The 11,208-nt window shown below is 38.0% G+C and overlaps 1 long non-coding RNA gene across 1 annotated transcript; it reads left to right on the top strand.

Annotated features, from left to right (window-relative positions):
- Positions 1-229: 229 nt before the first annotated feature.
- LOC127631974 (uncharacterized) lies at positions 230-1,781 on the top strand. Its single transcript, XR_007969029.1, has 3 exons — positions 230-296; positions 1,134-1,246; positions 1,397-1,781. It is a non-coding gene; the product is annotated as an uncharacterized LOC127631974 (long non-coding RNA).
- Positions 1,782-11,208: the final 9,427 nt, after the last annotated feature.

Below are 11,208 nucleotides of genomic sequence, written 5' to 3'. Positions count from 1 at the left end.
AAAATAGGTGATATTAATTGCATGGTTAGAATTTTTATGCAGCTCTAATTTATCACAGTGAGCCACAATCCATTGAATGAACCAAATGATGTGCAAATGTTTAATCATTCATCAAACGGACACCGGTACTGTTCAAGATTATGGATATTTTATCAATCTTTTTTACATAAGGGATGATCCAGGAGCAGAATAAATAGGACCCATTTGCTTCTCCCACTCACCACTTCCAGAACGGATCAGAAACATAATTTCTGAAAAGCATCTCTACATCACTACAACCAACGACTGACATAATGGTAAGTAACAAATTGATGACCCTAGTAATCCTAGTTCAGTTTGAATGTTCATTTGTCACTCTCTTCTTGTGATCATATGGCAAGTCGTTTTAACTTTTATTCATTTCCAGGATATCAACAATTAAATTTTCACTAGTTAAAATGATAGTTATTGATATCAGGAATTCGATATTTACTAGTAACAATGGCAATTTTTGATATCAGAAATTACATTTCCACTGGTAACAATGCTAATTCTTGATATAGTTTTTACTAGTTGAAATACAATTCTTGATATCTAGAATGAGCATTTTAACTAGTGAAAATTGAATTGTTGATATCAAGAATTCATATCCTGGAAATTAATAAAAGTTAAAACGGCTTGCCATAGTGATCATACTTTTGAGGATAATGAAACTACAGAACATAGTTTGAAAGAGATATTAGTTATAAACTCATTTAGCCAGATGTGACAGAATTGTGCCAGCCAGGCAACTGCCATTGAGACGTTTGGGAATGATTGGATATATGGTTTAGACCAATGAGGTCTAGATTAGTTGGCATTAACCTTCATTAATTTATTGATTTATTTTATTGTATTGTTTTGCTTTTTTTTTTTTTTTGTGGCATTTCCATTCATCTCTAGCAACTAGAGTGAGCTGTGACATCACGGCAGCAGACAGGGGCAAATATATCCATTTCATACGTTTAAGAGCCTTCCAAAAAGAATTGGGCACTGGTAAAATTTCTGGGCAAGAACTGAGAAAAATAAAGATGTTTTTGTGGAGCATTGTCTCTTCCTGTAATGACTTACCTGTAATGAATAGTAGTAATAATTAACTTGTCATTATATCTTAGGCTTCTATCCAAGTGAAGATGCTTGTTGTGATCTGCCTGCTTCATCTGTGTTTTGAATGCACTGAGGGGATTCGTTTCTTCAAATCAAGGAATGCTAAAAAAGGCTCCAGGAAGTAGGTCATCTTTTGTGTCGTTTTTAAGACATTATGTTATTTCGGCTTCCAGTATGTAAAATGTAGACAGCTGACTGTAGACAGACTATGCATACAACATATTTCTTGAAAATTGCAATAACCTTTTTATTGGTATTTTATGCTTTAAAGGTCCTCACATAAGGCTGTTGCCAAGCCTGCTGCCCCACCTGCTGCCCCACCTGCTGCTCCGACTCCTGCCCCACCTGCTGCCCCGCCTGCTGCCCAGCCTGATGCTCCGCCTGCTGATGCCGCTGCCCCAGCGCCAGGAGAATAAACCCTTAATAAATTCTTCAGCAAGGAGGATTCAGAGCATGTTTAAAATGTTATCACTGATTGAAACATATATGTACTCTGCACAAAGTCATGGAACTACTGTATAAACTCAATTGTCCAAATTGCTATTTCGATGCAACTGTTTAATTTTCAAAGTTTTTGTCAATAATCAAACTGCAATATACATAAGTTAAATTTTAAAATCATGTTTTTTCACTGCAAATCTTGTGATCTCAATAAAACGGGCTACTCAAATACGCATGATTTCTGTGAGGTATCTATTGGTCCTGTGTATCGTACATATTGTTATTATACATATTTTTTTTTGTTCGTTTTTTTTAGGTATACCACAGCAAAGATATATTAACATGGTCAGATCTGAGTGTTTCAAATTGTGTTTTGTTTTGTTCCTGGATAGTAATAATCCAGTACAGGCTAAACAAAACAGCTCAATTTAATTTGAGTTAGTTCAAGTCAAGACACAATTTGTCTTAGTAACTAATGGCCTAGTTTTGGCCATTACGGTTCACGGTATTGCACTCGCTCTATCGCACCGTTGTCACGAAAAGAGAGCTGAGCCGGAAGGCAAAGCTCTCGATCTACTGGTTCATTTTTCGTTCCTACCCTCACCTATGGTCATGAAGGCTTGGTCATGACCGAAAGAACTAGGTCAAGAGTACAAGCGGCCGAAATGGGCTTCCTCAGAAGGGTGGCGGGCTTCTCCCTTAGAGATAGGGTGAGGAGCTCAGTCATCCATGAGGAGCTCGGAGTAGAGCCGCTGCTCCTTTGCATCGAAAGGAGCATGTTGGTGTGGTTTGGGCATCTGGTAAGGATGGTGCCTCCCTAGGGAGGTTTTTCAGGAATGTCCAGCTGTGAGGAGGCCTCGGGGAAGACCCAGGATTAGGTGGAGAGATTACATCTCAACACTGGCCTGGGAACGCCTCGGGGTCCCCCAGTCAGAGCTGGTTAATGTGGCTCGGGATAGGGAAGTTTGGGGCCCCCTGCTGGAGCAGCTGCCCCCGCGACCCGACTTCGGATAAGTGGTTGAAGATGGATGGATGGTTGAAGATGGATGGATGGTGTCCACGGTCGATGTGCACAAATCTTAATCTTGGGTATTCCAGTTTACAAATATATCTTGCTTTGTTTCCTCCGTTCTCACATCTCATCCTTGCATCTTTTCCTTGCATCATAAGAGGGAGGAGCTAAGATGTGTGGAAAGGATGCGAGTCAATGACTTCACAGGCAGTGTTTTGCATATGATGGTATCTCATGGGACGCTGGTTTCAGACAGCCTTTCAAGGCCAGATAAAATAATGTTTAATGATTTAAAACAAATTCAAGTGAACTTTAGACATAACCAAGCAAATATTTAGAGACTACTGTGATTAGCCTATTTGTTGGTAGAAATGGATTCATCCGTTTTGGAGATATCAAAGTCGGTTGCATTAAAAATTTGACCAAATGAAGGGATGTGGATGCAAACATTGGATTTCAACGTGCACACCTTGATGCCCTCCCATCACTTAACATAGCATATGAAGGCAGCATAAACTTTATTAACTTAAAAAGGTATGTCACACAAATAAGATTTAACAACTAATAGCACATTGTTTCATTGCTTCTACTTAATTGGCTTAATTCAATCGGCTCAAAAGGAAATAATGATAGAGTTCAGTCATTAAACTTGACTGATTCCCCAAAGAAGTGCAGATAAAGCTCACTTGAGTTACGCACTTCCGCTGGCTCAAGGAAAAACCACACAGATTGAACAGGATCCAACTTGACTAAAGGAAACACTAACCCCCCTAATGTTGACTTTACACGAAACAGCGAATTAAACTAACATCATTAATACTAAAAAGAGCTAAAATCTCAACTAATTAAATGCCGCAACAATTTCCTTTTGATCAAACACATGTGCTTAAATGATTCAAGCACAAGGGCTTATGGGTATTCCCCACAACCTCAGTTCTATACTTGATCATTTGAGTTGGTAATACTTAAAATCTTTAAGCAAAATAAATTGTTATTTTACTTCATTTATCACTCGAGGTTCACCTTGTAATTGATAGTTTGTGTTGTACACATTACTGTAATGCAAATTACATAAAGCTAAAATGTTATAATAAAATGTTTCTGGGAATAAGCAATTTATTTTAAGATGTTTTTCTTTTTTCAGGGTGGCAGGAGGGGGGTAGAGAGGATAGGACACACCAATGAAAGAGTGCATAATAACAAATACAATTATAAGTAAATAATAGACCAAATGTTATTTTGAATTACAGTATTTTCACACTGCTGAGCATCTGAAACAGAAGTTAAGTGTGACCGAAAACGTAGAGTGCCTGATATTGTGACTTCACACTACTAGCTACTGTTAAAAAATTGCCGGGTCATTGACACTTGTGAAAAAAGGACAGTGCTAAACAAGTGTAAGTGCTGAGCAGACTGTTTTAGGGAAAATGTTACTGCTTATATGTGGCTCTCCTTGTGCATTTTGTAAATATAGATGTTCAAGTATGCTCAAAATGCTGGAACAATGTTAGATGGCAGCAACATTATAAAATCCATAATAAGAATGATTAATTGGATTAAAAAAAATATACAAACAGGTATAATTATAGTGGTAAATATGCAATATTCCATTTAATAATATAAGATAAATTACAGTAATTGTGGACATTGATTGTGGCATGCAGACCAATGACAATTCTCCCTCTACTTTTTTGTTGCTGTAGATCTGTTCACATTGGGCCCGAACACTTTTCAGATCATTTGAGCCTTTTCTGTGTCTTCTTTACTCTTCTCTTCCAACCTGCTGTCCTCTTTCTCTCTGCTCACCATCATTACAGCATCTCCTTTTGGTCTTTCCTCTACTCTTTCAATGCTCACCCCTGAAAGAGTTTTTTTACATGTATTTTTTTATCCCCTTCTTCTCCCAATCTGGAATGTCCAATTCCCACTACTTAGTAGGTCCTTTTGGTGACGCGGTTACTCAACTCAAACCGGGTGGCAGAGGACATGTCTCTGTTGAGACCATCAATCCACGCATCTTATCACGTGGCTCGCTGTGCATGACACCGCGGAGACTCTCAGCATGTGGAGGCTCATGCTACTCTCTGCGATCCACACACAACTTACCACGTGCCCCATTGAGAGAGTGAACCCCTAATCGTGACCACGAGGAGGTTACCCCATGTGACTCTATCCTCCCTAGCAACCGGGCCAATTTGGTTGCTTAGGAGACCTGGCTGGAGTCACTCAGCACACCCTGGATTCGAACTCGTGACTCCAGGGGTGATAATCAGCGTCAATACTTGCTGAGCTACCCAGGCTCCCCCGCCCCTGAAAGAGTTGAGAAGCGCTTCCTCTTGCCTCATCACTTCTTCTCTTCCTTCACCCACTCTACGTCTTCTCAGTTTACACCTCGTCTCCATCTTGTTCTTCCTCTTCTTCAACTTCTTTCTTATTGTTTGCTTGCTCTGAGTTTTCATATTTGACCCTATTCATTGAGAGCAAAGTCATGATAGTTGTGTGAAGAATTTAGTCAATTGCATTTTCTTTTTCAGATATCAATATGAAGGGATTTGAAAACCTGATCTGTACATTTGAGAATATGACTTTATACAGTAGTTGTCAGTGTTTTGAAACCATAAATCTTGGATCAGATAAAATTGTGTGTAGTGTTTCATGAAAATGATGAAAATGTACATCCTGTTTAATCTGTTTTAATTATCTTGAGAGCACCAGAGTTTGAATGTGTAAAATCGATTTTCATTGTGGCAAGAATTTGGGGAGTTGAGTCACTCAGTCATGTGACTTACGTGGGGTTGTTGGTTCTTGATAAATATGCCCTTCTTCTCATGATCTCAGAGCAGACTCATCTTCAACATCATCTCTGAAAACTTTGCTGCACTTCTTTTACAGATCACACATGATGTTAAGTAATGAAATAGTTTAATTAGATAAAGGTTTAAAGATTTAATACTATGAATATTAAAGGAATATTCCTGGTTCAATAAAGTCAAGCTCAATCAACAGCATTTGTGGAATAATGTTTAGTAATTGTGGATTATAATGTGTCACTTTAGGAAGTGAATGATAAAACTCCCACTGTTTGAAAAGTATAGCCACGATATGTAAGTTAACCTGATTTTACTTATCTTTAACACAAATGCTGTCAATTGAGCTTAACTTGTATTGAACCTGGAATTTTGATTTAAAGTTTATGTTATTTATGACTTTGAAACGATGAGCAATTCTACAAACTATATTTGTGTTGCACATTCAAGCAACTTTTGGTGTATTTATTTATGGCTGACTTGAGCAGCTTGTGCAGATACTGTAAGAGCAGTATAAGTGTATACAATAAGATCTTCTCAAAAGTCAGCTCCTAACATCCAGAATGCTATTTTGCATTTCTGCATATTTTGTGTATATTTATGTTTTGTTCATATGTGTGTGTGTGTGTTTGGTCTAGTTTCCCACTACAGCAATGAGGATCCTCTGGCTGATCTGGCTGCTTCCTCTTTGTACCCCAAGTGCAGCACAAGAAAATGTGGATGCAAAAATCCTCGCAAGTATTATAAAAAACTTTGAAAATGTGTAAGTCGCTTTTGCTGATAACAGAACACTGGAAATGTTCTAGAACAAATATGTACAGTTTTACAGGAGAAATTTGTTGCAGTGTCTGACAAAATTACACAAATGCATGTTACACACGTTCAAAAACATCAGAACAAACTAACAAGAAAAAGTCATGAAATGTATCAGAACTATATATCTTGACAAATTTAAAGGAATATTCTGGGTTAAATACAAGTTGAGCTCAGCAAAAAAAATATTTTGACTCGCTCCTTGTTTTTTGTTATTTTCATCGGTCACATTTAGGCACTTATGCAATAGAAGTGAACTCTTAAACAAACATAGTTTCTAAAGTAAAGTCACAAGTTGGGATTTAAATTTTTTTTTTTTACATGGTTTTAGTGTAATAAAATTCCTTACCTTATCTGAGTAAAATTACGGCTAATTCCTGGATCACAGGATTTTGTAGCCATGGCAACAAAGTTGCAAAATTGTAAATAACTTGACACAAAAAAGGTTAGTAAGCAATTGCATAAAATCAAATCATATCAAATCACTTTATTGTCACACAACCATATACACAAGTGGGAGAAACTCCTGGGTGCCGTTCCGACCGACATCAGTCATGACAGAGACATATAACAATCTACAATAAGCATCAGATTTACACAATACAATTGACATATCTGATATACACATAATTACAATAACACAATATACAAATAATAATATACAATGTACACTATACAATACACACAATGTAGAATACACAGTATACAATAAAAACAGTGTATATAAAATATACAGTATGGTTGTATTGTATTGTATTGACATTCAGGCTGTCGGTTGAGAGTCAGTTGCCAGTGTGTTGTTAAGAGAGAATATATTCATATTTATGACAGTCCGGTGTGAGTTAATAAGGTTTTAAGATGAATAAAGTGCAGTGCTGATGTATAGTGATCATGAGAGATCAAGAGTTCAACAGTCTGATTGATTGGGGGAAGAAGCTGTCATGTAGTCGGCTGGTGCGGGTCCTGATGCTTCGATACCGCCTGCCTGATGGTAGCAGTGAGAGCAGACCATGGCTCGGGTGGCTGGAGTCTCTGAAGATCCTCCGAGCTTTTTTCACACACCGCCTGTTATAGATGTCCTGAAAGGAGGGAAGCTCACCTCTGATGATGTAACTGGCAGTTTGCACCACCCTTTGCAGGGCTTTGCGGTTGAGGTGCTGTTGCTGTACCAGGCGGTGATGCAGCCAGTCAGGATGCTCTCTACAGTACTGGTGTAGAACCGTGTGAGGATGTGGTGGTTCATTCCAAACTTCCTCAGCCATCTCAGGAAGAAGAGGTACTGGTGAGCCTTCACAACGGCCACAATGTGGATGGACCACGTGATCAGTGATGTGGACACAGAGGAACTTGAAGCTGCTGACTCTCTCCACCGGTGCTCCATTAATGGTGATTGGGCTGTGTTCTCTCTTTTCTCCTGAAGTCCACTAACATGAATACACATATTGTTTATATAGTGTGGCTATACTTTATATTCTTGCATTTATGGACTGGCCCCATTCACTTCCATTGTAATTGCTTCACTGTAACTGTGATTTTGCTTATTTTAAAGAAAAGGAGGGATTAGACAAAATGACTTTTTGTGATAATCAATATTATGCCACAAATGTTGAACTTGTAAAATTCCTTGAAAATTCCTGTAGCAATTTTAACACTTTAATGTAATATATAGCCTATTGTATATAAAAGGTTCATCATCTATTAATATTTGGGATTTCACAAATTCAAGATGTAAAATGTAGTTCACTACTTCATGCTTGGTACTGCCATAACATGCATGTTGTTGGGCTTTGTAGGACAATTTGCATTTATATTCCTAATTTTGGATAAAAGCATTTCATTCACTAAATGTAAATTATGAAATGTTCATGTTTTCCAGGTTGGGTGAAGTAGGGCAATACGCTGTCGCTTTCAGAGTTGAGAAGGATATATGTCTTGCAGGGTCAAAATATTCAGGTCTGGACTTAATAACTCAAGAAGTGAAAAATAAAATTCAGAAAGGTGAGGTTTATGTGCGCAGTAACCTCATCGCTGCAAAGTCTCTACCTCAACAAGCACATTCAGAGTTTCGTCTGAAGGATGACCTGAAAAACATCTTGAATCGACAAGATAAATGTGTGGTTTACTTCACTGTAAATTCACCCTGTCTGACGATATGCCTAGCCCAAAATGGCCGATACAGCGTTAAAGAGAGTCTAGAGTTGTTACAAAAGTATAATGGAATTAAAGCGTTTGTCTTCAAAAAGATCTGGACAGATGATAAAGACAAGAACGTGATTGCCAGACTTAAGGAAATAGCACCTGATTTGCCATTTTATCAGTGTCAGAATAACAAAGCAACATGTGATATACTGTAGGGCAAATGGCAACATAATGCAGCTTTCTTTGCATACAGTCAATTTCTATATTTAGTCCATTTGAGTAAAAGGAGTAACAAATTACAAACAGTAAAATAAAATGTGAAATCTATCAAATATATACTGTAAATTGTGACATTTGCATATCTAGCAACCTTGCTATAGTAAACGAATGCCTGCTTTCTGTTTAACTAAATAAAATATTTTCTAATGAGCATTATTTGGGGATCCAGTGGGGACTTTCTTTCCAATGACTTCTATTGATTTTGTACTGAGCTAATGATGTTTTCTATTCCTTTCTTATGTTTTAAAATGTCTAAAATAAACAGTAGACATAGTACTATGTGAACATAGGCAACTATGAATCTGAGTAGACATCCATCACGTGTGGAGTCCCACAAGGCTCAATTCTTGCTCTAACACTCCCACTAATCTAAGTTTTGAAAAAGATCCAAACTGTGTACAATAGCTATGCAGATGACATCCAGATCTACCAAGCCCTATTGCCAGATCGACACAGAGACACTCTGTACCAGTGCATTGATGAAATAAACAGTTGGATATGCTGAAACTTCCTTCAGTTAAACAAAAACAAGACAGTGGTCATTGTATTTGGCAACAAAGGTGAAATTACAGATGTGAACACTTACCTTGACTCCAGGGGTCTAAAGACAAAAAGATTGAGTCCCATCAAAGCAATATCTAATCAAATTAAAAACTAAAGCCACAATCAGATCATTTCTATCCAGTCAAGACATAGAGAAACATGTTCATGCATTCATCACCAGTAGGGTGGACTACTGCAATGGACTTCTCACCAGGCTTCCCAAAAATGCCATTAGACACCTGCAGCTCATTCAGAATGATGCTGCCAGGATTCTCACCCGAGCATATTACTCCAGTCCTCAGGTCTTTACACTGGCTTCCAGTTACATTTACAATTGATTTTAAGGTACTTTTACTCATTTATAATTCAGTCAATGGCCTAATACATTGCAGATTTGCTTGTTAAAAATATAAACCTAACAGACCTCTCAGATCATTAGGATCAAGTCAGTTATAAATACAGAGGGTTCAGTGAAAACAAGGTGAGACAGCGTTTAGCTATTATGCCACCCGCAGTTGGTACCAGCTTCCAGAAGAGGTTGTCCCTGTATTAAGTGCACTGTAATAAGTTGCTTTGGATAAAAGCGTCTGCCAAATGCATAAATGTTAATGTAAAGGAATAGAAAAAAATAAACAAAAATAAAAAAAATATTCGGTTAAGGGTGTTTGGTGAGAACAGACCAAAATATAAATAATTTTTCACTGTACCTGTTGCAGTCTCTAGGGATGATCATGATTTCAAGCTTGATTACACTTCCTAGTTTCTGGCGAATGCACAGAGCACTAGGGCCCTGACCCAAATGGCACACTCCACCCTTGTGGTCTTCCTCTGAGTGCACACTTTGATGACGTAAGAGAGTGCAGACTTGCACTAGTCCGCAAGTCCATGAGGGGGCATGATTAGTAAAAGTGTGCATCTGAGACAGACTTTAAGACGTCAATCAGATGATGCATTTTTTACATTTTTTGTATTTATTTACATGCAGTTTTACAAATTATTATTTAAGAAAGTCATGGCATTGATAGATAGGGTAAAGAAACCCTTTAAACTAACTATTACAACTCCCTCGGACCGCCGGACGGGGCCTACACCAAAGAGAGACATTACTTTCTGTTTTACATCTATCAAATAAATGGCATCTTAAACTTCACTCAAGCCTGCGTGTCTTCCCGATAGAAATATTGTTATACACCACAATAGTTATAAAATACACACAGTCACACTTCTGCAGGTATAAATAGCACTGTTAGACCGAATGTTGCAATATCAATACATTTAAGCAATCTTACAAGCTACAGCAATATGCATTAAATTATTCTTTCCTGTCTTGATATTTTAGAGACTCACAATAATTCTAAAATCATCTTTGAGACGACAATAACATTAAATTGAATAGGAATAATTCCATATCTTTTTAATATAACAAGGTTTTGAACAAGATCTACACATCAGATTTAAACATGATTCATGATAAGCAAGTAATCCACCGTTGACAATCAGGCAAAAGCGATTATTAAAATACATTTTAAATCCGCAGTTGAACATCGCCTTGTCTGCCATGTTTTTTCCTCCAGCTCAGAAACTGGAGTCCTTCTGATTGGTCTGTCGCAAGGACTGTTGGGTAGCAGACTGCCATGAGCCCGGAGCAGTGCGAGCTTCGACGAAGACCGCATCGAGGGCTAAAGGGGAGCTCACGAGTGCTACAATCACAAATGGGGCACAGTACGGACTCGTAGACTTCACAAGCACACGCAACTGAAGGCCACGAGGACGGAAGTCCACATGAAGTGAGCCATTTGGGACAGGGCCTAGTTGGTGCTAAGAAGTGTAATCAAGCTTGAAATCATGATTTCGAAAGATACTGTTAATATCAAGATTCACATAGAAAAAGCCATTATATTTTGGTCTGTTCTCCCCAATAACCGATTGGATCACTTCAGAAGACATAGATTAAACCACTGGATTTGTATGGATTACTTTTATGCTGCATGTATGTGCTTTGTGTAGCCTTTTGGTCACCATTCACTTGCATTGTATGGACCTACAGAG

Source organism: Xyrauchen texanus, chromosome 38 (assembly GCF_025860055.1).
Source record: "Xyrauchen texanus isolate HMW12.3.18 chromosome 38, RBS_HiC_50CHRs, whole genome shotgun sequence".
Taxonomy (NCBI): Eukaryota; Metazoa; Chordata; class Actinopteri; order Cypriniformes; family Catostomidae; genus Xyrauchen; species Xyrauchen texanus.
The sequence above is the reverse complement of the archived record's forward strand: the minus strand, read 5'-3'. Positions and strand labels throughout refer to the sequence as shown.